The 25,555-nt window shown below is 62.2% G+C and overlaps 1 protein-coding gene across 1 annotated transcript in view; it reads left to right on the top strand.

Annotated features, from left to right (window-relative positions):
- The window catches only part of KCNK9 (potassium two pore domain channel subfamily K member 9), a 40,216-nt gene extending 29,398 nt beyond the window's left edge, over window positions 1-10,818 (top strand). Inside the window, exon 3 of the transcript XR_014793197.1 lies at window positions 10,757-10,818. The gene's annotated coding sequence lies outside the window, so the exon portion shown is untranslated. The remainder of the gene's footprint in view (window positions 1-10,756) is intronic.
- Window positions 10,819-25,555: the final 14,737 nt, after the last annotated feature.

Here is a 25,555-nt window from a genome sequence, read left to right as displayed (position 1 = left end):
TCTCCGAGGGGCGCAGGGCCCGGCACCCCCAGTGCGGCCCGGCCCCTCCCACCCCGACCGGCCCCCTTCCTTTCACTCCTGTGCCCACACCCCCGGCTGCCTGGAGGGGGTCAGTGGGGCACGAGGGGCAGCCAGGCCTGAGGTCCAGGGGCCGAGGGGCAGGACCGGTGCCCCCCATTCATCCCCCCCCTGGGCCCTGGCCTCCTCCAGTAAAGGGGACGCATGGGGTTCGGGGCTCAATCCTGGGTCCCCTCCTCTGGCTGAGAAGCCCCAGGCAAGTCCCTTCACCCCCAGAGGTTCAGCTGCCTTATCAGCCCCCCCCCCCCCCGGGAGCCATACCAGGAGGAGGGGTAGACATCAGCCGTGAGGACCCAGTGCACAGGGCGGGGGCCAGCTCTGCCGTCCGGCCCGGGGCCGCCGTCCCCGCAGCTTCTCTCCGGAGGAAGCCCTGTGCTCTCCGCCTTCCCTCACCGGGTCAGGCTGCCAGGTCCCCGGGATGATGCTGTTCCCGTGAGTCACGTCGTATGTCCACACCGTCCCGGCGGCGCCCAGGGCTGGGGGAGGGGGGATTGCAGCCGTGACCCCGGCGGCCCCTCTGTAACGGGCGGTGGTTTGGGGGACCTGTGTGTGTGATCCACACGCGGTGTCTCCGGGGGACGCTCCCGTGTGCCAGGCGTGGGCCAGGCGCCTCCTGACCCTCACCACCAGCCTCCGGCCGGGCCGGGCCGGTCCGATCCACGTGGACCAGCGAGGAAACCGAGTCACGCTGCGTGGGCACAGCGGCCGTCCCGGGAGGGGCCGCGCCGGGAGGGCCCGAGCCGGTCCCCGGGGCCTGGCCAGCCTCCTGGAGGAGGCGAGGCAGTGCCACCCTCGGAAGGAAGCCCGAGGGCCCGGGGCAGCGGGCAGCGCACTCACCCCCTGCACCTGGGCGCGGCCGTCTGCGGCGCCGCTCCCCTGCGTCTGCGTCTCCCGAGGCCGGGCTGGGCCGCTGGCCGGCGGACTGCGTCCGGGCCGGCCGTCACCGAGGGTTTGACGGTGAGTAACACACGCGGGTGAGCTCTCCTCCCTCCGCTCCTGTGGTCCATGCTCCGTGTGTGTGTGTGTGTGTGTGTGTGTGTGTGTGTGTGTACAATGTTCCCCACCCTTAAAGGTGAGCAGGCAACCCAAGATTACCAGGAATTGGGGGGGGGGGGGCGGGGAGATGGCTAACATGAGAAGCAGAGACCACAGCACACAACGCCGAACCAGACGCGAAGCAGGGAGACACGTGGAAAAGCGAAGTTGTCATCCTCAGAGACGCCGCAGGCCTGACACGGAGCGAGAGGGTGCCTGTCAGGGGGAGATGTGGGGACGAGAAGGACCTTGGGGTTGGGAAGACGCACAGACCGGAAGCAGCCTTTGAGGAGCTGGTCAGGAAGGGAGCCAGGAGCAGGCTGAGTAGTGGATGAGCATGAGGACGTGAGCGGATCATGGACAGACGCAGAGTTCTCCGAGGAAAGCCAGAGGCGAGGTCGTGGGAAGTGAGTTTTCTAAGTGTTTTTCCCGGAAATCAAGGACGTGGCCTGGACGGAGCATGTTCCCGAGGCCCCACACACCAGTCCCCACGCCACTCCACAAAGTTACAGACACAGAGAGATGAGAAGGCCACTGAATGCTGTGGGCAGAGGGGGGGCGGGGAGGAAGAACTACACACACACACACACACACACACACACACAGACACACACATATACCCAGATATATACACATACACACAGATATATACACACATACACACATATAAATGCACACATGCATACACATACAAACACACATACACGCATATACACACATATACAAACACACACATACACACAGATATATATGCATGCATACACACACACACACATACAACAGAACCAGAGTCAGATGGTACCGAGAGCACCGGATGGTTCCCGGGGCGGGGCTGGGGTGGGGCTGGGTGAGGAGGCGGAGGGACGGAAGTGCTGGGGTGGCTGCAGAGCAGTCGGGGGATGTGCAGGGCCCGGTGGGGAACAGAGCCAATAGGACGGGAATAACGGACGGTGCCAGGCGGGTACCGGGATACTGAAGGAGGGCGGTGCAGTGTGTGATTGTCTGGCCCCTGTGCTGTACCCTGGAGATCAACACGACATATCAAATGGGAAATAACACTCCTTAGGAAAGAGGCAGCGGGCACAATGGAGGGGACGGGCTCGGAGCACAGGACGGGGCCATGAACGCCGCCGTGGGGGGCTCAGTGGGCTCTCTTTGGACCCCGAGTGCCGGTCAGCGTCCCCGAGAGGACTGCGCCTCCCCGGGCCCCAGCGGGCAGGACGCCGAGGGGACAGAGCGGAGGTCTCCCGGTCAGCATGGACGTCACCACGCCGGCTGTACCGTGTGTGTGTGTGTGTGTGTGTGTGTGTGTGTGTGTGTGCGCGCACCACGCCGGCTGTACCGTGTGTGTGTGTGTGTGTGTGTGTGTGTGTGTGTGTGCCATGCTGATGGCCCCCCCCTCCCCCCGCGTTTGCTAACCGCCCGCAGAGGAAAACCATCGATCCGGGCCGCCGAGTGTCCGGGAGCGCAGTCTGAATAATGACTGCTCTGTGTTCAATGCGAGGTGTATGCCTTGGCTTACAATTAACGTTCAACCGCCCTCATAGGAAATGGGATTTTTAAATAAAACCGTCAGGCGTGAGTGAGTCTCGGGCTTAGAAGCCACCGAGGGAGGGGAGCTGTGGGCGCACCTGTCCGAGGTGATGGCCTCTTGGGGGGACACAGGGGGCGGGGCTTGGCGAGGCCGGACCCCCACCTTTAGCCCCCAGTTATGAAATGTTAATGACCTCACCCTCCAACTGGGATGTATGGGTAACAGGCACCCAGCACCTGGGCCCTGCACCGGCACAGCATGAGTCACACCGCACACACTCCCGGCCTGAGGCTTGAGGACTGAGGCTTTCCTGGGAGGCGGCCTCTGGGCCTCAGGAGGAGGAGATGAGAAAAGGGGGGCAGCTCTCCAGGGAGGAGGGGCCTGAGGAAGAGCCAGTTTTGCAAGTTTGGAATCCCCACAGCGCCCCACTGCCCCCCTGACCCACCCGCAGCCAGTCCAGAATCGGGGAGCCTGACCTGGGGCACTGAGGACACCAGCCAACCAAGGGCCGCGCCCAGGCAGCCCAGGCCAGGGGCCCCTCTGCACACCCTGCTCCCCCGCCCTCCCAGCCAAGGACAGCACGGGGCCTGCCCTGCCTCTCGCCTGTGGGTTCTCCCCGCCCTGTGGGTCCTCGGGGACCAGGGGCAGCGGGCGGCGGGCCAGGCGGGGCCCCTGTGTGGCAGGAGGGTGCAGGGGAGGCGGGGCGGCTCTGAGCCAGCAGCTTACCGTGAACACTCCTGGGCGGTCCTCGCTGGCCTCGGGGCCACCAGCTGGGCCCTGTGTGCGTGGGGCTGTCCGAGTTCAGCCTGAAAGTCCCACAGGGGAGAGCCTGGGGCCCCTTGGGGCGGAGCACACAGCCCCCCTGGCAGAGGAGGGTGGCGGCTTCCCTGGGGCTGGGGCTGGGGCAGGAATAAAGCGGCCTGGTGAGGGCAGTGAGGGCGCCCGGGCCTCCACAGGTGTGGGCGGGGGAGCCGTCTGCTAATGGGCCGCGCCTGGCCTCCCGCTGAGCCTGTGGCCCGGCTGCACCTCGTTGAGGCGGGAGCACGGCCCGCCCTCACCCCCATGGCTGCCTCCGGGCAGGAGGGCCGGTGCCGTCCGGTGCGGACCTGTGCGTGAGCCGAGGAGCCACAGCTGTCCTCTGCTCCACAGAACGGACCCGCCCTGCTCCGGGAGTTCAAATACCAACAGAGCCAAATACCAACAGCACAACGACTGAAATGTCTTCGGAGAGCCACATTTTTTAAACCTAAACTTCTGACGCCACTTCTTCAACATAGACTCGCCCAGGCCGTGGTATTTTGTGGAAGAGCCACACTCAAGGGGCCACAGAGCCGCCTGTGGCTCGAGGTCCGCAGTGTGCCGCCCACGGGGCCAGGGCCACAGGCACGCCTGAGGGGTGGGAGTTCCATCGGGACTTCTCCTCAGGGGCCGCAGGGTCGTGGCCTCTGTGTGTCCCCGGGGCGGCCAGGGAGTGCCACTGCCGGCCCTAGGGACACCAAGCTGTGGAGTGACTGACGGAGTACGGCTCCGCTCAGACATGTTAGACGTGCGTTGCGTGGACGTGCGTTGCGTGGACGTGGGTTGCGTGGACGTGGGATGCGTGGACGTGCGTTGCGTGGACGTGGGATGCGTGGACGTGCGTTGCGTGGACGTGGGATGCATGGACGTGCGTTGCGTGGACGTGTGCAGGTTACAGGAAACCGTGTGGTATGAGCAGCGAGAGGAGTTCGCTCCGGGTCTCCCCTCAGGGACGGCTGGTGAACGCTGAGGGAACTTTGAGCTTCTGTGCCCCGAGATGACCCAGCACCCAGCACTTCTTCAATCTGTTCAGGAGCGGTGACATCTCTCCGCCCGTGAGCGGGGGCCCAGCGTGTGACTGGCCAGGGTCCTGGTGGGCGCCTCAGGGTCTAAGGATGGCGTTGCCTGCGAGCCAGCACCTTCCGGGGCCTTGAGCGGAGACCCACTGTGGGCTGGGCTGTCCCCCCGGGCTCCCAGCCTCCAGCCCCCAGCCTCCCAGCCTCCCAGCCTCCCTGCCTCCAGCCTCCCAGCCTCCCAGCCCCCCCAGCCTCCAGCCCCCAGCCTCCTCGCCTCTCTGCCTCCCTGCCTCCCCGAGGGCTCAGTGCCGGGGAGAGGGAGAGCTTGGCGGGTCTGCCCTGAGGACGCCCTGTTCTGCCGTGGAGTGTAAGGTCACCGGTCGGGATGCTCGGGACAAAGCGGGAGCTCTGAACTCAGGCTGCTAGGGTCCGTCTTGCTCCCCGGAGGGACGGGAGGTGGTCCGTTTGCCTGGAAGAAGGGCAGGGCGGGGGGGGGGGCTGTCAGGTGAGCCCCTCAGGAAACGGAGGTTCCGGGAGGAGGCGACAGCCCCTGGGCGGCTGCTGGGCCGGAGCGGGGAGCAGCCACACGCCTGTGGGCGGGGACTCGGAGAGCCGTCCCCTGCTCCCGCCACGCTGCCCCCCCCCCCCCGGCCTGCTGTCACGCCACCCCCGTCCCCCCCCTGCCATCTGGGCCGCCCGCTCACCCGCACGTCCCTGTCCGTCCCCCAGCCCCCCGGGGCCCGCTGGCTCCCTTCCCTCCCGCCCAGGCCAAGGCGATGCCAGCCTTTGCCAAGAGCCCGGGAAGCAGTGGCCGGGCGTGAGGGAGGCAGAGACCAGGGTTGGGGCTCCGGCTGTCCCTCCATGCCCACTGCAGGCCAGGATAGAGCTCTCCAAGGTGAGAGGCTGTGTCTTTTAAAAAAGATAAAAAGTATGAACAATGAAATGGCAACGGACACATATCCGTCAGCAATTGAACCTAAAATAAAAACAAACAAACAAGGAATGTAATGAACAAAATAAACCGGTGAGCGAAGCAGACCTGGAGGCACGGAGACAGGGAACAGACTACGGAGGCTCAGAGGGGAGGGGCGGGCGGGAAGAGGTTAACAGAAGAGCTTACGTGGATCACCCGTGCACACGGGCATCGGGTGGGGAAGGCCTGGGCGGGGGTCAGGGGGAGGGCGACAGTGAGGGGAAGAAGGAGGACATAGCTAATGCTCCCGACAATGAAGGTTAAAAAATAATACTTCCGGAATGTTTTTGGTGATCGCCAATATCCACTCATTCCTCCTTCTGGCACCACGGTTACAAGGATGTGGAGGCGCCCCGTCTGGCCACATGCATTCTGGGTGATTTCCTCAGGACTCATCCATGCACCAACCATGTATTTCATTGTATCATGTCATTTACATGCCACAAACTCAACCCGCTGAATGCATGCATGTCCATGTTTCTCAGCATAGTCACGGAATTGTATAACTACCACCACAGTTTAATTTGGGAAACTTTTTAACAAACTGATTTCAGAGAGAGAGAGAGAGAGAGAGAGAGAGAGAGAGAGAGGAGGAGAGATCGATGTGCTGCTCCAGCGATTCATGTGTTCCTTTGGTTGCTTCTTTTTTTTTTTTTTTAAACACACATTTTTATTGATTTTTTTTTACAGAGGAAGGGAGAGAGATAGACAGAAGTATCGATGAGAGAGAATCATCGATCAGCCGCCTCTTGCACACCCCCTACTGGGGAGGTGCCTGCAACCAAGGTACATGCCCCTGACCGGAATCCAACCCGGGACCCTCCAGTCCTCAGGCTGACACTCTATCCACTGAGCCAAACTGGTTTCGGCTGACCTACGGGCTTTTTTAAGCCTCTCATCGTAGACAGGGACGCCCGGACCCCTGCCGGCCTGGCGGGGGGGATATGGGGACTATTTAGAGGCAGGTACCCGGGCTATGGCCTGAAATGCAAATGAATGAGCACAGGCCTCCGCCTGGGTGGTGGGAGCTGGAGCTGGAGGTGGGGGTGGGGGTGGGGGTGCGGGTGGAGCTGGGGGTGCAGGCGGGGTGGGGGCCTCCCGCTCAGGAAGGTGACCTCCTGGCTCTGGCCCGCACGCATCAGGGGACCCGGCCAACTGCAGACGCGCCAGGAGGCGCCATCTGGCCCGCCCGCCGCCGAGGACACCGCGGCACCGCGATCCGTGTCCCTGCGCCGGGCACCAGCCTCTCCCAGGCCACCTCCCCCCGCCGTCCATGCCCCGCGCAGGGCCGCGTCTCCACAGCGTCCCCGGGAGCTCGCGGTCCGGGCTGGGATCCTGCTGCCCACACTCCCTGGAGGGGGAGCCCCGAGCACGTGACCGTTCTCTCCCTGCCTCAGTTTTCCCACCAACACAATGGGACGGTTCTGGGGGTGAGATGGGGAGACCCAGGTGAGGGCTCCTATGGTGCCGGGTCGGCGGTGAGCTCTCCATGGAGGTCGGTCCTGCTAACGGCCCAGCCGGCGAATGCCTCCGCCGGGGGAGGTGAGGGAGCCGCTTCCAAACACATGAGTCCATGCGACAGGGTCCCTGCACGTAGCTCTGCCCTCTCCTCCGGGACCGGCGTGGCATGCCGGGGCGTGTCTTCGTGCCACGAGGAACCCGCACCGAGAGGGAAGAGCCCGCCCCTCGCAGCAGCTGGCTACCGTCCTCACGGTGGGTGATTTCGGCCGGACAGGCCGCGGGGCCTCCCGGTCAGAGGCCGGGGGGTTTGGGTGCTCCCCCACCCCCATGGGTCCTGTCTTACCAGGACTTCCTCTCGGTCTCCGCTCACCTGTGCCAGCCCAGTCCTGCGTGGATGGGGACAGAGCCCGCAGCCGGTCCCTGGGCACCGGCCCCCCCGCCCCCCAGGCCGGCCCGAGCCACGCGGAGCGAGTGGCAGCTTCCCCGGGGACAGGCCAGGAGGCTGCCGCGCCCACGCCGGCCTGCCGCCAGCGCCCTCCGGCTCCGCTCCACTTCCTGCCGTTCCCGCACGGCTCCCCCAAGGCCGCCTCCCGCGTGTGCAAATCCTCCTCTTCCCTCCCCCTCTCAGCCGGGCCCCCAGCCCGCACCTTCCCCCTCTCTCTCAGCCGGGCCCCTAGCCCGCACCTTCTCTCTCTCTCAGCCGGGCCCCGAGCCCGCACCTTCTCTCTCTCTCTCTCTCTCTCTCTCTCAGCCGGGCCGAGCCCGCACCGCCCCCTGGAGACCTGGCGGCCGGTGTGGCTGAGCCTCTGTGCCGGTCTGAGTGCCAGGACCAGAGGCGGCCTTTCGCACGGGCGTCCCCGTCCACGCCCTCCCTCTGCCAGCCCGTGTCCGCCCTCCTCACGGGCAGCGTCGGTGTGAGACCCGTCCCCCTGCCGCAGTAACAAGCCGCGGCTCCTCTCCCTCTTCTGACAGGGCGTCCCGGGCGCTCACACGGCCACGGCGGTCCGGTCTCCTGTCCGGGGCCGCGTGCTGCTGGCCTGTTTGCCTCTCAGGACGAGCGTGCAAGGCCGCGCTGGCGGCCACATGGGTGCCGTGGATGCTGCAGGAAGAGGTCCGGGGGCTTCTTTCTGCCTCACCTCCGCGTCGCCACACCCAGACGGGAGTCCTCTCTCGTGTCTCCTTCCAGACGATGGAAACCCTGCTGTCCCCCCCCGCCTCCGTCCCCCGCTCCCTCGAATCCGCTCCCTCAGCTCGCCCCACGCACTGCGTCCCCATCAGCTGCTTCATCACCCAGGCCCTGCGCCAGGCCGGCCACGGGCCAGCCCGGGTCCATGTGCTCAGGACACGGTCACGCCGCGACACGGGGCCAGGAGATGAGCCTTTCCCACGGGGTCACGAGGGGTGTAAAACGGAAGAGCCGGGAGGGTCTGAGGGCTCCACGGGAATGGAGGTGGGAGCAAGGCGGGGGCTTTAACGAGTCTCTGCCGCACACACGCCTCCTCGGGGGGAGCAGCTCAGGCCCCGTGGTGGCTGCAAGGGTCCTCGGCCAGTGACGTGGGCGGGGCTCGGCCAGGCAGCCAGGCCCACCCCCTGGCTTCGCTGACCCTGACCTGACCTTGACCGGGGCTTGGGGGTGAGTCTGTCCAGCGCCCAGGTTGGCTGGGAGCCAGCAGACGCTCAGCAAAGGCTCCCGGGTCCTCCTCCACCCCCAATCGCATCCTCCAGCAAAGAAAAGCCATGGGAACAGGGGGTCTAAGAGCCAGACCCCCTCTTAGGGCCCAGGCTTTGAATGGCACGACGTCCCTGCCTCCTATTGGCCGCAGCAGGCCGGAGGGCGGGAGTACCGGCCACGCTGTGGCTGGGAGAGGCTTTCCCACCCGGCTGCACGGAGGGCTGCCCACGGACGCCGAGGTGCTCTGAGCGCCAGGACATCTGGACAGGAGTGTCCCGGATCCGAGGCTCTGGACAGACACCTCATATTAAAAACTGGTTCTTCCTAGCCAGTCCGGCTCAGTGGATGGAGCGTCGGCCTGCGGACTGAAGGGTCCCAGGTTTGATTCTGGTCCAGGGCACATGCGGGGTTGGAGGCTCCATCCCCTGGAGGGGGCGTGCAGCAGGCAGCTGATCCATGATTTTCTCTCTCCCCCTCTCTCTCAAATCAATAAAAACATACTTTCAAAAACACCACCACCTGCGCTGGCGACCCACACCCGTGCCAACCTGCCCGCGGCCTGGCTCTGTGGGCGCAGAGGCGCTGAACGCCGACGCTCTGCACATCCCCGGTTCGCCGCAGCCGCGCCCCAGGGCCACCAGCCCCTGATCCAGCGTCTGGCCTTCTCAGGTGCTGGCTGAGCCCGCTCAGAGCCATCGCGCAGCACTGGGGCCGGCCGTGCACTTTTTTCATATGTTAAACCATTTTTACTGGTTTCCGAGAGGAAGGGAGAGGGAGAGAGAGATAGAAACATCGGTGACGAGCGAGAACCATCCATCAGCTGCCCCAGGCCTGCACGCCCCAGGCCTGTGCCCTGACCAGGAATTGACCTTCGACCTCCTGGCGCATCGGTGGACGCTGAGCCCCTGAGCCACACTGGCCGGGCTGATCCCTCTCCCTGGTGCCCGTGCCTCTGTCCCCAGCTCCCCTCCCGCCCTGTGCCCCATCCCCACGTCCCCCGTGGCCCCGGCTGTGCCTTCTGCCGTTTCTGCTGAATCCGCTCCGAACTCCTGACTCTCCGTCACCCCCGCGGCCAGCGGCTCCGGCTCCAGCTTGGCGCGGGGAGCGGCCTGTCCTTCCCCCCTTGGCAGCGTCCGGCCGGCCTTGACGCTGATTGGAAAGGACGGAGTCTCGGGTGGCGGGACCACCGCCAGGGGACGGGGGACGGGGGGTGGGGGGGCGTGTCCTCTCCAGCTCCGGGGTTCTGTGCCCGTGGCCGCTCCGTGCCCGTGGCCGCTCCGTCCACGCATGGGCGGCGGGGCGTGGGGCGCAGCGCCCTCCCCGCCCCCTCCCCGCCCCCTCCCCGCCCCCTCCCCGCCCCCCGCCGCGGGTGCCGCGGGCACCGTCTGGCGGCTCCGCCCGGAGACAGGCGGCCCCCGCCAGGTGCCCTCGCTCCCGGAGCAGATGGCGGCCGCGCCCCGCCGCCCCGGCAGCCGCGGCCAGGCTCCGGTCACGCCAGTATGTCCTGGCGCGGACGCCGGTGACTAATTTCCTGTGCCCGTGCCTCGGCTCGGCTGCCAACGACCCTTGTTTCGGATCCCGCCGTCCGTTCCTGACGGGCGCTCTGCAGGCCGGCCGAGGCCCTCTGTTACCTGGAATCCAGGGCCACGAGGAGGGACTGGGGTCGTGCTGCGAAGGTGCTGTCACGCTCTGTGGTGATTTCCTTCCGAGAAGGTGCCTGGCCGTCCTCTGACGGAGCCCGAGGGTGTCCCCGGGACGCAGAATCCTGCTTGCTCTGCTCCCAGGGCGTTCGGGGAGCTGCGGGATCCTCTAACATTCCCCCACCCCTCACCCCCTTTTTTTTTTTTTTAAATATATTTTATTGGAAGGGAGAGGGAGAGAGTTAGAAACACTGATGAGAGAGAATCATCGATCAGCTGTCTCCTGCACACCCCCCACTGGGGATGTGCCCGCAATCAAAGTACATGCCCTTGACTGGAATCAAACCTGGGACCCTTCAGTCCGCAGGCTGACACTCCATCCACTGAGCCAAACCGATTCGGCTCCTTTCCCTTTTTAAAAAAATTATATTTCTGTTGATTTCAGAGAGGAAGGGAGAGGGAGAGGGGATACGTAGAAACATCACTGATGGGAGAGGATCATGGACCGGCTGCCTCCTGCACGCCCCGCACTGGGGATGGAGCCCACAGCCCGGGCCTGAGCCCCGACCGGGAATGGAACCGCGACCTCCTGGTTCATAGGACGATGCTCACCCACTGAGCAACACCGTTCGGGCCACTGGCTTTCTTTTAAAGGAAGATTTCTTTTTACAAACGCAGGTGCTGGGACCTGGAGATGGCTCACCGGGAGGAGCCGAGCCCCCAGCAGGGTGTGCGGGCAGGGCGGGTCCTCGCTGAGCGGACAGCGGTGCCACTGTCCCCCGGAGCTGAGCTCGGTGCTTTGCCTCTAAGAGGCCGCCTGTCTGAAGAGCAGGAAGGGGACGGGCACGGGGCCTGGGCACAGCTGGCCCAAGCCCTCATCTCGCGTTTTCCTCCGCAAATCCCCAGTTCTCCCGGGCAGTGGAGCCGAGGCCACGGGGACCTGCCTGCTCTGGATCCGCCAGGAGGAACAAACGCCCAGGACCGGGTGGTTACACAGCAGCAGAGAAGCCTCTCTGAGCTCTGAGAGCGGCGAGTCCACAGATCCGTCTCCGGTCAGTGTCCTCACGTGGCCGGCCCTCCCCGTGTGCCGTGTCCCAGTCTCCTCCTATCAGGACGGGTCCGGCTGGACCAGAGCCACCTGGACGGCAGGGCCAGGGGTGCAGGGACGGCCCCGGGGCCAGGCGCTCCGGGAACTGGCTCTGAGTCCACTCACACAGGAGCGTGTCTCCGGGAAGGAGACTGAGCGCCCATCCGTTTGCGAAGAGGCTGAGAGGCAGACCCGCAGGCGGCGGAGAGCGGGCTGGAGGAGGGGCCGCACCTGGGGCAGGACTCGCTGGGACACCCGTCCCACCACGCAGGGCCCGTACGGGGTAATCCCGGCAGGAAGACGCTTCCGGGCTTAAGGACAGGAGGCGCCCGGGGGAGGAGGGAGGGACGTCAGCCAGGCCCGGCACTCAGGGTGCCTTTGGAGAGAGAGGTCGGTGGCTCGGAGGGCGCGGTCACATCTGGCGGCGGCGGTAATTCGATTAGGACGCCGAGAGACGGGAGAGAGGGCATCCGTGTAATTGTCCCGACTCCGCCGGAGCCGGACGTGGGGCTGGAAATAGACAGCGCAGAGGTGACCTCCAGCCGGAGCAGGCCGAGCCCGGGCCCCTGTCCAGCAGCTTCCTGCTCCCCCTCTCCCCAGGAAGGCCTGAGGGTGAGGGTGCCCTGGCGGCTCCGGCTCCCAGGCGTCCTGCGGCTGCAGCTGGTGCGGCCCGGGGTCTGACTTCAGCCGTTCCCGGCGGCGCTGATGCAGGTTCAGTCTGGCAGCCAGCGACCTGGTTTCTCCTCTCGCAACGTCAGCACCTGAGAGACCCAGAAACTGAGAGACCCAGAAACGGGAGGGACTCCCGTCCGGCCGGCCCTTCGCGTACGTCCTAGCTCATTCCTCCTCTAAGCAGCGTCGAGAGGGCACCGTGTCTGACTGTGGTCGGCAGAGGAGGATCCTGAGGTTCTGAGAGGACCCGAGGCCAGCCCCAGACCACACTGCTGCGGAGCGAAGGGAGGGGACCACATCGCTGCCTCCCAGGGCCCACAGGCCCTGCGGTCTGGGCTTCCCTCCACCGCCCACAGAGCCCCCCCAGGACCCCCCAGAACTCCCCACAGAGCCCCCCACAGAGCCCCCACCGTGAGGGGCAGGGTAGCCCCTCGGGGTAGCATGAGGACCCGCCACCGCCCGTCTGATCCCAGTAACAGAGTGTCGGGGTTCTTTCCGGGCTGATGGCCGGGAGTTCTATTTTTTATTTATTCCTTGTATTCATTTTTTTGTTAACCCAACCCTCACCCGAGGATATTTTTCCATTCATTCTTAGAGAGAATGGACGGGAAAGGGAGAAACACAGACACACACACACACACACACACACACACTCACACACACACACATTGATTGGCTGCCTCCAGGGCCAGGGATTGTGCCTGCAACCGAGGTACATGCCCTTGACCGGAATCAAGCCCGGGGCCCTCCAGTCTGAGGGCCGATGCTCTAGCCCCTGAGCCACACAGGCTGGGCTGATGGTCAGGAATCCCAGAGCTGCTGTCTCCCTGGGGCCCGGCATCAGGAAAGGAGCTGAAGCTGCTCGGTTGACGGGATGACGCCGGGCCTGCCCCTCACGCTGCAGTACGCCACCTTTTCCCACGGCCCCCAGGGTGCCGGGCTCGGGAATGGCTCCTGCTGACACCACAGGCGGGGCCTCCACTGTCTCAGCCTTCACATCGGTCCCCGCAGGAAGCAGGCAGCACACAATTTTTTTTTTTAAATTTAAATAGCAGGTTTATCGAGATGTTTCCTAAACGTCACCCTTCTCGTGTGTGTAGCGCAGTGGCTTTGGTGTGGCCACAGTCCTAAACCATCCCTCCCCGTTAACCTGGGTAGCCCCATTCCCACCAGCAATGCCGCCCACGCCCCGCCCTCCGCCCGGCGCGCGCTCCGTGTAGCCAGGTGGGCATTTCGTGGAGACAGAACCTACCCGGAGGCGCCTTCTGGGACGGACGGTTCTTCCCGCCACAGGCTGGCGTGGTGCCGGCCGTTCCTCCATCCCATCGCCTTCGGGCGCAGCCCTCTGCCTGCTCCGCACACCAGCCCTCGGAGGGCGGGCCCCTTGCCTCTTAGGACAGGGAGAGGCTGCCCACAGGGGCTCAGGCGGTCCAGGCAGTCCCGGTTGGCGGAGGGAAGCAGCTGTGCCCCCTGCTGTCGGGGTCAGTGTCGCACACCCAATCGGAGATGGAGACAAGTCCACGCGGACGCCAGGGGAGGGCGCTGTGCCCGCTTCCTCAGAGAAGCGCCTCTGTCTGCGGCCCGTCAGACGCCCCCGAGTGTCTGACACTCTTCCCAAGACCTCTCCCTCCCCGGGCATCGGGGCAGCCGGGCCCCGTCACCCACAGGCCCGGGAGGCCCTCATGCTGGCTCCGGGCTGCCCTCTGAGGGCATTTAAACTTCCATTTCCCTGGGAGACAGCCGTCAGGTGCGAAGGCTCCCTCTCACCTGGTGGGCGTGGCTCGTGGTTGACCTATGAACCATAGGTCAACCTAGGAACCAAGAGGTCGCAGGTTCAAACCCCAGTCAGCGCACCTGCCTGGGTTGGGGGCTAGATCCCCAGGAGGGGCCGTGCGGGAGGCCGCCCATCGATACTTCTCTCTCATCGATGCTTCTCTCTCCCTCTAACATAAACACACCCCTCACCATGTGGCAAACACCTGTGGACACAGTGCCCTCACCCCCCGAGGGGCAGGTGCCGAGGGCAGGCGCCTCTCTGAGCGCTGTGTGGAGTCACGTCTCCTCGTTGGCGTGGGGGCCCTGGGTGGTGGGGACTGTCACTGCCCACAGGGGTTCAGGTCTGGATATTGAGGTTCAGGAACCTGTGTGGCTGCAATGAGGGGAGCTCCTCAGGAGGACCCCCTCCTAGCAGGTCCCCTCGCTGCCTTCTCCCTGCGGTGACATGTCTTTCCAAACCCATCAAATGCTCCCTCCTGGCCGGGGGGTGGGGAGACCCCATTTGTCTGCATGACACGCCTCTGTCCCTTCCCAGGTGCTGCTCCCATGGCCCCATCTCGGGCTGGCTTGAACCCCGGACTCCCCAAATTCCTGCCCAGGGCAGCCTTTCCCCAGCTCCACCCCCACCCCCAGCAGCACCTGGAAAGCTCTCTGCTGCCCCCTACCGGCCCTCAGGAACTCTTTATGAGGACAGGAACCCTGTAAACTTGCTCAGGGTAACCCTGGTGCTGGTGGTGACAGTGATGGCGGTGGTGGTGATGGTGGTGATGGTGATGGTGATGATGGTGATAGTGATGGTGATGGTGGTGGTGGTGATGGTGATGATGGTGATTGTGGTGATGGTGATAGTGGTGATGGTGATAGTGGTGGTGATGGTGATGATGGTGATAGTGGTGGTGATGGTGATGATGGTGATGGTGGTGATGGTGATAGTGGTGGTGATGGTAGTGATGGTGATGATGGTTATGGTGATGATGGTGATAGTGGTGGTGATGGTGGTGATGGTGATGATGGTGATAGTGGTGGTGATGGTGGTGATGCTGATGACAGTGATGGTGGTGATGGTGATGATGGTGGTGGTGGTGATGGTGATGATGGTGATAGTGGTGGTGATGGTGGTGATGGTGATGATGGTGATGGTGGTGGTGATGATGGTGATGGTGATAGTGGTGGTGATGGTGGTGATGGTGGTGGTGGTGATGCTGATGACAGTGATGGTGGTGATGGTGATGATGGTGATGATGGTGATAGTGGTGGTGATGGTGGTGATGGTGATGATGGTGATGGTGGTGATGGTGATGGTGATAGTGGTGGTGATGGTGGTGATGGTGATGATGGTGGTGATTGATGGTGGTGGTGGTGGTGTTGATGGTTTTGCTGGTGATGGTGGTAGTGATAATTATGATGAAGATCACATGGTGATGGTGATGATGGCATCATTAGCTGACACAGAGAAGGCACTATATGCCAGGAGCTTTAAGGAGGTTGCACTGTACCTGTGTTATCAAATAGAACGATCACAAAGCCTGAGGGAAAACTGAAGCTCAGAGCGGTTACATGTCCAAGGTCCCTGAGCTCACGCTCAGAGAGGGAGTGGGAGGCACTCTGGCATGGGTGAGGTGAGAGGAGGCAGGACTAGGACGCCGGGGAAGCATCTGGGATTGTGGGAGAGAAGAGTCACGCTCTGTGAACCGCGGTGGTTTTATGCTGATGAGAGAAGGCACAGCGGTTCAGAACCCAGGGAGAAGGGACCCAAGAACCCAGGGGAACCCGGGCACCCCATCTTTGTCTGTGCTGCACCCTATCGGGTGTTCACAGAGGCGGCTCGTCCGGACCCCCGGGGCGGGAGCGGAGAGGAGGCACGTGTGCAGGATGTGTGCGGGATCTCGTGGGGCCCGGAGCCCGGCCTCGGAGGAGGAGGAGGAGGATCTGTGGAAACGGTGTTTTCCCCGCTGCCGGCCGGGCGCCAGGCCCGCTCACCCCTCGCATGGGGGCCCCGGCGTCCTTGTCTGGCCAGAGGGGGCTATGCTCAAGCGCAAGTCACAAGTTCAAAAGCTAAAATGGTCAACTGGGATACAGATCGGAGAGAAATAGCCTTGAATATCCAAGGACACTCAGGGTTCGCAGGGCGAGGGGAGAGGGGTTCTGGCAGACGTGGGGTCCCGGGCCCCTCCCTCGGGGAGCAGCAGCCGCAGCCTGGGCGGCCAGGAGGGAGAGCAGAGCGTCCCCAGAGAGAGCTGCGTCCGAGGACAAGCTGGAGACCTGTGTCCTCGGAGAACTAGTTCACCGTGAAATATCAGCCACGAAATCGATTTATCTTTGCATGCCCAGGGCGGATGGGACATGATCTGGGAGGGCAGTCTGACCTTCGAGCTGGAGGATAAGAAGTGAGGATAAGGCGGGGCTCAGTGGTTGAGCATCGACCTAGGAACCAGGAGGCCATGGCTAAATTCCCGGTCAGGGCACAGGCCCGGGGGTGCGGGCTGGATCCCCGGTGTGGGGCGTGCAGGAGGCAGCCGATCAATGACTCTCTCTCATCCTTGATGTTTCCATTTCTCTCCTTCTTCCTTTTGCTATGAAATCAATAATAATAAAAAAAATCCTATATAATAAAAGGCTAATATGCAAATCAACCGAATGTCAGAATGACCAGTCGCTATGATGTGCACTGACCACCAGGGGGCATACACTCAACACTGGGGCCCCAGACTGTGAGAGGGCGCAGGCCGGGCAATGCTTTGGGGCATATATTCAGGAGTGGAATTGCTGGAGCCATGGTAGCTCTTTTTTAAATCGTGGGGGGAAACCTTCACCCTGTTTTCCATAGTCACTGCATCGTTTTCCACACCCCCTCTCCCCCAGTGTGCAGAGTTTCTGATTTCTCCTGTGTGATATGTGGAAACCAGAGGAAGCCACGGTTAACAGGTGTCCGGAACAATGGCGCACACCTGACCTACAGGTGTCTCCTCCTCTGTCTCCCCTCTCACCCCCCTCTCACTGCTGACTCCTGGCAAAGGGCGACCTCCCGCTCAGCCTCCCTCCCTCAGCAGAATGGGAATATGATTAACTCTGCGGAATGACGGCTGGCTGTCCAGGGGGCAGAAATTAATAGGATTTGTAAAATTCATGGCCGGGAAGGGATTAGCAAAAAAAAAAAAGACTTTTCCTATATTACTGATGGGATTGTAAATGATTACCGTCAGTTCGGAAAGTAATCCATTCTATTAAAATTAAAAACGCATCTGACGTTTGACCCCATAATCCGCTTTGGGGAATATATATATACACGACAGGGATGGAATTACAGGCGTGTCCGGGCACATGTGGGCTCATATCTGTGCAGTGTCGGCGGTGGCAGGGAACGCCCTGGGAAAATGCCGTTATCGGATACTTATCATTTACCTGTTTTAAGTCTTTATAGCTGAAAGTGTTACCTAGGTCCTCCTCCGCCCATTGACCTCTCCCAGCCCACTCCCGCCCCCCGCAGGCCCTCAGCACCCCATGGTCTGTGGCCACAGGTCGTGCACACCAGTTCACAGGTGGATCTCTCCCCACCACCCTCCCCGCCTTCCCTCGGAGGCCCAGCAGCCTGCTCCTGTGTCTCCACCAGCCCGCACCCCACACCCAGCCTCTCCCTGCACCAGCCCGCACCCCGCACCCAGCCTCTCCCTGCATAGCCCGCACCCCGCACCCAGCCTCTCCCTGCACCAGCCCGCACCCCGCACCCAGCCTCTCCCTGCACCAGCCCGCACCCCGCACCCAGCTTCTCCCTGCACCAGTCCGCACCCCGCACCCAGCCTCTCCCCCGCACCAGCCCACACCCCACACCCAGCCTCTCCCTGCACCAGCCCGCACCCCGGCACCAGCCTCTCCCTGCACCAGCCCGCACCCGACGCCAAGCGGACTCCAAGCAGAGGAACCTGGCTCTGCGCCTTGGGGCTCAACACGCAAATGCACACATGACACCACCTCCCAAACCCTCTGCCCACGAAACCTCCTGTGTCTCAAGCCCCCCCCCCCGTGCTCTTTGCCCCCCATTGCCCCCCGCAACCCTTCCCCCTCCCCCCTCCCCCCTTGCAGCTGGGCGCTCCTTTCCTGAAGCAGCAGCTGCAGCCCAGCCCGCCGGCTCAGCCTGTGATTGGGGTGAGTCACTTCCTGTCGGGGGCGGGGGGCGGGGCTGGAACCCTCAGAACTCCTCACCGGGGAAGCCTCTGTGCATCACCCCCTCACTCCTCCTCTCCCCGGGAGCACTCACCCCGCCTCAGCCTCAGCCTCACTGGGCCATCCATCAGCCCGCCCCCGCCCGCCCACCAGAGGGGAGGGGAGGGGAGGGGAGGGGGGGAGAGGAGGACTGAGGACTGCAGACAGGCCTGCGGGCGGTGACTCATGTGCAGGAGCCCCCCACCCCCGTATCGCCCCCCCCCCCCCCGTGCCGCCCCCGAGTTGCTGAGCCGGGCTCCACCCCCAGGCTCTGAAGCTGACCTGGATGCCAGGCCCTGGCTGACCCGAGCCCCATCTTCGTTGTCCATCTCTGGGGTGACGCTCGGGTCTGGCTCCCTGCTCTGTGCTGAGGGCAGGCGTGCTGACACTCCACAGCTAACTCTTCAAGAACACGTGTGTGTAAGGGTTTTAGAGAGCGAGGGAGAGAGAGAGAGAGGCACCCACGAGAGAGAAACAGCAAGAGCCATCGGCTGCCTCCCGCACGCCCCCTCCTGGGGACCGAGCCCGGGCCCGGGCGTGCGCTCCGGGGCCACAGGTCCACGCTCAGCCCCTGAGCCACACCGGCCGGGCTGGCCACCTGATTCTCACTCAGCGCCTCGAGGACATAACTGCTCCCTCCTCGCAAGGACGAGGGCGGCAGGGGCCGGAGGGAGAGGCTCCGAGACGCCCGGCCAGCCAGCTGCGGAGGCGGCGGCGATGGTGAAAAGCGGAAGCTGGAAAGCTGGGCGTCTCTTCTGTATAAACGGGGTGAGAGACGGTGAGTAACAGGTGCCAGGGCCACCGCCGAGGAGCGGTGTCCGGACTCACACCTCCGGCTCTCAGGCCAGGGTGCTGCTGCCGCCCCCGCCCGGCCGGCCGGCCGCGGAGGCTGGGCTCGGGGGAGGCCGCGGGGCCCCGCAGCCTCGGCTCCCGGCCGGCGGGGCGCGTCCACAGCTGAGCTGTTTCTCGCTGGCTCCCTCTCTCTGGAACAGCTCTTCCCTGCAGGGAGCTGGCGGGTAAGAGCCGGCTGCTGGTTAGACTGCTCTTGTTTCCACCGTTCTCAGCGTCAGGAGGAGGAGAGGAGGATGAGACCCGGCCAGCGGTCCTGCCCGAGGCGGCCCAGCCGGAGAGGAGAGGGGCGTGAGCAGACCCCGCAGGGATGCTGAGTCTGAGACGCAGACACAGGGGCGAGGGCCCGGGTGGCTGTGGCGGGCTGCCTGGTGGGCACAGCTCGCTGAGTCACCGGCTGGGAAGGATGTGGGGGGCGGAGTCCTCGGGGATGTGCGGCCCGGCGCAGGGAGAGGTGTGGGCGGGTTTTGTTGCCGTTTTCACGGAGCTCTATTTCCGTGGGTCCTGAGACGCCCTCTCTCTGCCCGGGGAGGGGAGCCAGGCGGGGGGAGGAGGCCGGGCTGGAGCCTCTCCCTGGGCCCGCAGCGCCCTCTGGTGGCGGGGAGCCCAGGTGCCTCTGCTCAGGTGTCCCTGCTGAGGGGCCTCCTGAGACCCCCCCAGCCCCAGCCAGCCCTGCCTCCCCCACCGGTTAGCGTCTCCCTAACGGTAATTTCCTCCGGCTGCAGAATAGCCCACCCCACCCACTGGGTGTGCTCAGAACAAGGAGGGTACATTGTATCCATCAGCTGGTAGGAGGAAGTGGCTACTTCTTTCTTTTCTTTTTTTTAAATTAATATATATATATATATATATATATATATATATATATATATTATTTTTTTATTTTATTGATTTTTCACAGAGAGGAAGAGAGAGGGATAGAGAGTTAGAAACATCGATGAGAGAGAATCATCGATCAGCTGCCTCCTGCACACCCCCCACTGAGGATGTGCCCGCAACCAAGGCACATGCCCCGACTGGAATGGAACTCCAGAACTTCTCAGTCCGCAGGCCGACGCTCTAGCCACTGAGCCACACCGGTTTCTTCTTTCTAAGAAGGAACCAGGAGGGTACATTGTGTCCATGGACTGGAAGGAGGAAGTGGCTACTTCTCCGCAGGAATGCTGGGTGAGTGACGTTTATGACGATAACATCTCAGCCCGGCTGGGGTGGTTCAGTGGTGGAGCGTTGACCTGTGAACCAGGAGGTCAGGGCCCAGGCTGTGGGCTCCATCCCCAGGGTGGGGCGTGCAGGAAGCAGCCGACCCATGATTCTCTCTCATCGTGGATGTTTCTACCTTGCTCTCCCTTCCTCTATGACATCAATAGAAATCTTTTTAAAAATTTAAAATGAAATAACATTTCATACGTGAAATAAGAGAAATGTAATTTGCAGTGAGCGATACTGCCCGGGAGGAAATCCCGGCCGCAGGAGTGTTTGCCTAATAAATGCCTTTGATTCTTCTACAGCCTCCCCCTCATCACCTCCCCCCGAACCCCTCCTCTCCTCTGAGCACATGGCACTCTGTCCAGCCTCCTGGGGGGAGACCTGATTACAGCAGAAGCAAGACACGCAGGCATTCCAGGGGAAGAAATGCAGGAACCGTTAAGCAAGACTAACTCCGCACTCCGGTGGGTTTCAGCGCCATTCCTCCTTGTTCATGGTGCAACCCCAATCTGAATCCACACGCGAGGGGGTTGGAGGTCACAGCTGCCTCATCACTCATGGTGAACAATCCTGATTAAACAAACCCTGGAATAATGCAAAGCCATAACTCACCGGAGGTCTTTGGTGCCGCTGAAAATGCTGACTTGAAGGTTATCGGATTTATAAGGTTTCACATAATGAGGAGAAAAGCAGAAATGAAAAATGCATCCCTCTGTACCCTACATGGGTGCAGATACTTTTTCTTTTTAAAAAAATATATTTTATTGACTTTTTACAGAGAGAAAGGGAGAGCTAGAAACATTGACCAGCTGCCTCCTGCACAACCTCCTACTGGGGATGTGCCCGCAACCAAGGTGCATGCCCTTGACCGGAATCGAACCCGGGACCTTTCAGTCCGCAGACCGACGCTCTATCCACTGAGCCAAACCGGTTTCGGCCAGATACTTTTCCTTAACGCAGATGTACATGCGTTTTGTGCTTCCATCACAATTTTTGCCGCCCTCCCAGGGGACAGTCACTCCGGACAGGACAGCTGGGTGGCTCTCCTGGAACCCCGGCAGGTGCCCCCGTCTCTCGCATCCCCGGTGTCTGCGATCAGTTCACTCCCTGCAGTCACCGTGAACGCTTCACCTGTAACCATGACTAACCTTGGGGGTTCCTGGACCCTCCTCTGTGGTTTGGGAAGCACCCGGCGGGGGAGCCAGGCGCTCTGGGGCGTTGTTCTGGGGGCCGCGGCAGAAGTGGGAGGCAAGGGTGGCAGGGAGCGGGAGGAACACACACACACACACACACACACACACACACACACACACACGGCGTGTTTGGGTGAGAATGTCCAAGTTCCTTTTTCATTGGTGCATTGATGTTTGTCATTGATGAGTCCAACATGAAGCAGAGCTCAGAGAATCTACCGGGGTTCTCTCTCTCTCTCTCTCTCTCTCTCTCTCTCTCTCTCTCTCTCTCCCCCCTCTCTCTTTCTTCTCTCTCTCTCCATCCCTCTTTTTAAAAAATATATTTCTATTGATTTCAGAGACAAAGGGAGAAGGAGAGAGAGATAGAAGCATCGACGATGAGAGAGAGAATCACGGACTGGCTGCCTCCTGCACGCTCCACATTGGGGATGGAGCCCACAACCCGGGCCTGTGCCCTGACCGGGAATCAAACCCTGACCTCCTGGGTCATAGGCTGACGCTCCACCACGGAGCCAGGCTCCCGGGCGAGGTCTCTTCTCTTTACAGACAATCACACAAAGGCCCGAGGTCCCCACACTTCTCTGGGCCGCCTGTGCTGGCTGGAAAGACGGGGCCCGCGGGGGCAGCCCTGTGGCCGTGGACTGTGCACCCTCACGGGGATTGTAAGAAAGCCCCGGAGTACATCTCGCGGAGAGAGATGCCAAGGTCAGATGTCAGAAGGGGGCGTATACATACACTATTCAAGGAGCCAAGAGGTGGTGGGAAAACAAGCATTTCAGCACCTGGACAGCTCCCAAGGGCACGCTGGCCCTGAGCCCCGGTCCGGTTCTGAGAGGGTTTCTGCCCATCCGTCCTGTAAGGACTCAGGAGGCGCTGGCACCCACACTGCTGACCGGCCAGAAGCAGAGAAGCCCCGCATCCTTCAGGGCTGACACCGGGAGCGTCGGCTCTTCTCTGAGATACCGTCCCGTTTCCACAGGAATCTATCGGCTGGGCTTTTCCAAAAACAGCTACCGAGCGGAGCCGAAAACCACTCCGTAAGCGAAACCGAACACAAAAAGCCAGGAGGTGGGGGCGGGGCGGGGTTATCTGGGTGAAAAGAGGGAGCCCCATTGCTGGGGGATAAAAAAATGGGGTATAAAATCGCACAGACCCGCAATGAACCGTTCAGATAGGAAATGCGCAGAAACACCTCCGGGCCGCAGGGGAGAGTGACGGAGATGAAAACCAGGAAGCCCAGTTAGTCCTGCAAACGGAGGTGGAAATGATTCAGGGATGAACATGGAGACATTACAGATGGCTGAGAACAGGGATCATATTTTATGGAAAACAGAACGGGCAGCGAAACCGCCGTGGTGATTGACAGCACTGCATGCCAGGCGGAGGGGCGCTTCCAGGGTCCGGGGAGACAGGCTCTGACGGCCCCTCCTCCCGGACCCCAGGGCACCCTGGGTACCGTCCCCGGGGGTGGGAACCGCTGGTGCCAGGCGGGTGTGCCTCACGCCCGCTCACCGCAGCGTGGGCTCTCGGGCACATGTGTGCGCTCCGGCTCCCCCGTGAGCCGGGTGCTCCGTCCTGTCTGGGAACCACAGGGCGTGTTCCAACCTCCTGTGTCGTATGTGTGTGAACACGGAGGCCTCCCCTGTCTCATGTGTGTGAACATGGAGGCCTCCCCTGTCTCATGTGTGTGAACACAGAGGCCTCCCCTGTCTCATGTGTGTGAACACGGAGGCCTCCCACATGGAAGGAAGGGGCCTGCGGTGCCAGGCGGGACCCGGGTCGCACTGTCACCCTGAGCCACAGCCCAGCCTCCCGCCCGGGGCTCAGACCGGAGGGAACGGCACCGGCCCGCTCGGCGCCCCTTTGTGCCGAGAAGCCTGAGCCGAGAGGGAAACAGGAAACGTGACAGGAGACGTGGAAACAGCACCACAACGCAGACACCGTCCAGATAGCCAGCCTCGACGGGGCCCACACACACGGCTTTGCTAGGATGAGAGCGAAGCCGGCTGGAGACACGCGTGTGCTCACCCCACCGCTCCCCGGGAGGGCGGCTGAGATCTGGACACGTTTTGCTTTTTTGTGTCACGTGACCCCCTCTCCTCACCGTCTTCCTCCTTTCCCACGGAGACAAGTTAAACGTGTGTGTGTGTGTGTGTGCGCGTATGTGTGTGTGTGTGTGTGGGGGGGGGATGGGGGGACTCCCCCTGAAACCAACTTTGCTTTCTGACCGGACACAAACGTGCCTTGCATGAGCTTGCAGAGCAGCTGCCCTGGGCAGGGCTTCTGGCAGGGGAGGGCGGACAGGGCGGACAGGCCGGAGCGGCCCGGCCCTCACGGGGACCCAGGCCAGAGCTGGCCCCGCGGGTGACAGACACGCCCGCCAGCAGCTCTGGAGGGGACCCGAGGGGACTGAACATCAGGGCTCCCGACTGGCTTTCCTCACTGGCACGTCCCGGCCCCTCTGTGGCCCGTCTCCACCCCTTAGAGGCGTCCTTTGGCTTCCACGTCCTGTGACTTTAAGAAAGGAGTCTGACTTTGGTAACCTTACTGGGGGAGGGGAAGCGGGGGAGATTCTGCTTGGATGGCTCCTGAGCTCGGAGACGCTGCCAGGCCTCTTCCCAGCGGACAGTTAACGTGATGAGCAGTGCGGACCTGGAGAGGGTGCCTCCCGCAGACGGAGGGACACGTTAAATAACACTGTCCTTATGGATTCAAATAACAGGGGCCAGCTCCCCCTGGAAGACTTGATCATTCTCAGCAGCGCCACCTGGTGGCCACCCGACGGGCATGCTGCTGTCCCAGGAGGCGGCCGCCCCCTGCAGGAGCTGCCTCTCCTCCCCGGGTAATGAGGATCTATTCGTTAGGGTGCCCGCCCCATCCACGAACTGTCCTGGGAACTCAGACTGCAGACCCTGACCGGGGAGTCCGTGTTCCTTACAACGTGGCCCCTGGGTCCAGACCCATGGCCCATCCTCTCTCCTCGGTGGAATAAGAACGGGTGACATGCTCGGCCGGCATGGCTCAGGGGCTGACTGTGAACCCGTGAACCCCTGAACCAGGAGGTCACCGTTCCATTCCCAGCCAGGGCACGTGCCCAGGTTGCAGGTTCGATCCCCAGTAGGGGGCGTGCAGGAGGCAGCCGATCATTGATTCTCTCCCATCATTGATGCTTCTTTCTCTCTCTCTCCCTCTCCTTTCCTCTCTGAAATCAATAATAATAATAATAAAAAACAACAACGTTAAAAACAAAAAAGAATGGGGGACTGTTCACTGTCGCCCCACCTTCTCCCAGACCCCTCGTGGATGCGTGGAGCTGTGGGTACGACTGCGCCCTGTGAGTTATGATTTTTTTCCTATGCACAGGTACCTGTGATAAATTCTGATTTCTATGCATACGCACCTGTGAAACACTCTGATTTCTCCATGAGGCACAGGAAGAGACTAACCACAATGACTAACGATAAACCAGAACAACGATAACCACATACTATTAGTGACTCTCCCCTCCCCCTCAGCCTCAGCGAGCCAGCATGCAATCCTAGTTCCTTCCTCAGGGCCTCATGGAGCGGAGGTCTGTTCTCTGCCACAGATCTTGGCGACCTCGGCATACGGTCTCCTCAGGCAGTCACCCTTGTCGCACAGCACCCAGCGCAGTGGCCGGAGCTCACCAGCGGCCGGTCCCGGTGAGGTCCCTGCAAACCTGAGGGAAGGACCCCTTTCCCCCCGCGGCCCCACCGCGGCTCTCCCGGGCGGCCTGGGAGAAACCTCTGGGAAACGTCTGGGGCCGCACCAGCTTCCAGACACCCAGGGGACACGTGCAGACCGTTCGACAGACCGCCGTTCACCGGACAACCGCGTCCGTTTTTTAAAATCCGGTCTGCTCGGCGGTGCGGGTTCCTCCAGGGGCCTCGCGGGAGTGCAGGCTGCCTGCCTCCTCCCATTAGCGCTGATGAGACCGCGATGCTCACGCAGGAGCGGTCCCGCGGCGCTGAGCGCGTTAATGAGACAATTACGCTGCTTTTGCTAATGACATTCTTGAATAAATCCTTATTTATTCTTTAAAACCAAATTTGCATATCTTATCCTCCTCACCGCCTTTGCGAAGCTCTTTAGGCAGAATTGGTGGTTCTAATTAGAGATTATATATCGCTCCTATTGTATATAATGTTATGTACACATATATAATCTCTAACGTGTGCCAGCATATATTTATTGGGAGGCCTGGTGCACAAATCCGTGCACGGGGGGGGGGGGGGCCCGGGGCCAGGCTAGCTCGGGGGAGGGGTGTGGGCGGTTGGTGAGCTGGCCCTGTCCCCTGGTAGAACTCCCCAATGAGGGGACAATTGCATATTATAAAGGACAGTG

Source organism: Pipistrellus hanaki (genome assembly GCF_964339955.1).
Source record: "Pipistrellus hanaki genome assembly, chromosome: 17".
Classification (NCBI taxonomy): Eukaryota; Metazoa; Chordata; class Mammalia; order Chiroptera; family Vespertilionidae; genus Pipistrellus; species Pipistrellus hanaki.
This window is presented reverse-complemented; position numbering and strand designations above follow the sequence as displayed.